Below are 2,103 nucleotides of genomic sequence, written 5' to 3' on the forward strand. Positions count from 1 at the left end.
GAGACTCTAATTTATTACCTTCAGAAGTTTTAGATTGAATCAAATGAAAACATGAAAAAGGGACTACCAAAGAGCATTATTGATTTAGATAGAGCTTGATGCTGAGTTGATTTATGGTGTCAACTGGGGTAATTCTTTAGCCAGATTGGAGAAAGGAAACCTGACTAGCACTCAAAATATTAACCAGAAGGCAATAGTAAAACATAAAAGATGGATCAGATTTCTCGCTTGGAATCCTGATGGGATTACATTTGCGCATTGTATAGTCATAGTTGATAATTTGGGGAAAGTATCCTTAGGTCCATATAATCCAAGAAAAAAAGCAATTGATCATCACAGTAAGTGCACAAACGTGGTATGGATATGATATCATCACTTCTCACAGCAAACAAAAAATGGTGTAGGAGTTTCTATTTATTTAAGACAAGACAACTATACAGCATCCATGACATAATGTGCTGCTTACTAGACATTTAGAATAAGTAGAGATACAAAAACATAACTTCAGATGCCGAATATGCACAGTTTAATAATATACTGTATGATGAGACACCTAATAAGTGTTGATCATCACTGATGAATCAACCACAGAAACCAGCTACAGAAAGAACAATGTATGGACAAGTTGAATGCAAAAACCATCTCAAAGAATGGTTCGTGCTATAATCTTAATCCAAAGAAGGCAAATAGAGTTAAGCAAAAATATCGACATTCTTTATTGATTTTCATTACATGCAAATAAGTAAAAATGCCCTACTCTACCAATAAGACATAAGTAAAGAGCTGACAACACTAGACTGTACAACTACACAAACACATGAGGTGCTTCTAAGACAAAAAATAAACCTGAATTTAGCGTCAGGACTAGCCAATCCAGAAAGTAAAAAACACATTACTGAACAGTCACAGTTTCCAAAACACTAGCCAATCCAGAAAGTAAAAAACACATTACTGAACAGTCACAGTTTCCAAAACACTAGCCAATCCAGAAAGTAAAAAACACATTAGCAAAATTGCAGGACAACAGAAAGGAACAGTTAATTGGTGTAGGTGACTGCACAAATACTATTCATTTGGACAGCAGAAAACTGATCAACAAATCCTTTTCGGACAACTAATTCATCAAAAGGAACAGGACATATCAGGTACTGAATTTGGTAAACTGAAATATACCCAACAAAATACCGAGCACAAACAACATGTTTTAATATTCATATTCAGTTAGGGGAAAAAAGTTGGCAGACATTTCTACATTAGAAAGTCCACGACTAACAAAACATTCATGGTAACACAAAAGGCACAATCCGGCGAAGTGTTGTAAATTCCCTTGTATCCGAGTGGCACAAATCTGCCTATTTATGAAGTAAATCTAGGCCGGAATTCCTAGAATCTCGAACCCCCGAAGTCGTTGAATAACCAATTTATTAGCAGATCCAACGGGCTAAACTTGTCAAGTACTAGAAACATCTATCTAAAAGTTGTTCCATGTAACAGCAGATCCGGAAAATCTCTAGTTGGGACGTGTCCCGCTTACTTGAGGTAGTCGTCGTTGAAGAGGTCTTCCCCGTCGTCTTCCTCCTCATCGAGGATAACGGTGGTGCCGTCGTCCTCGGGGTGCACATTGGGGTCGACCTCCGCCTCGCCATCGTCGTCCGAGTAGGAGGATGGGTCGGTGGCGCCGCGGCTGGTGGTGGTGTTGGGAGGCACCCGGTCGGTGCTGAAACCCGGCGAGCCCAAGGGATACAAAACTGAATATTTAGCAATTATAACAGGTTTTAATTAATATACAATGCAAATGTCTTCCTAATTGGTACACCCTGAATTTTCTCGTCTGTTCATTTTATTTACAAGAGAAAGAAAGGAAAGCAATATGTACACTATTTTCCACAGAACATTCTTCACTGCAGTAATTAAGAGCCCTTCAGGAACATAGAAATTTTACCGAAACGGTTCAATCCACATTTCCCTTGTGGGAAATGGAGAATAAATGCTGCATTCCAACAGGGCCTTAAATCACTGGCTAATCGAAGACACCCCGACCACATTAAGGACGCTAAAATTTATGGACAACAAGTAAAATTTGTGTGGAATTCTGAACATTTT

General features: G+C 38.5%; 1 non-coding gene across 1 annotated transcript; it reads right to left on the minus strand.

Moving 5' to 3' along the window:
* Positions 1 to 210: 210 nt before the first annotated feature.
* Positions 211 to 305, minus strand: LOC123423078. The gene has a single exon (XR_006620903.1). It is a non-coding gene; the product is annotated as a small nucleolar RNA Z103 (small nucleolar RNA).
* Between the last annotated feature and the right edge of the window lie 1,798 nt (positions 306 to 2,103).

This window comes from Hordeum vulgare, chromosome 1H, assembly GCF_904849725.1.
Source record: "Hordeum vulgare subsp. vulgare chromosome 1H, MorexV3_pseudomolecules_assembly, whole genome shotgun sequence".
In the NCBI taxonomy this organism is placed as follows: Eukaryota; Viridiplantae; Streptophyta; class Magnoliopsida; order Poales; family Poaceae; genus Hordeum; species Hordeum vulgare.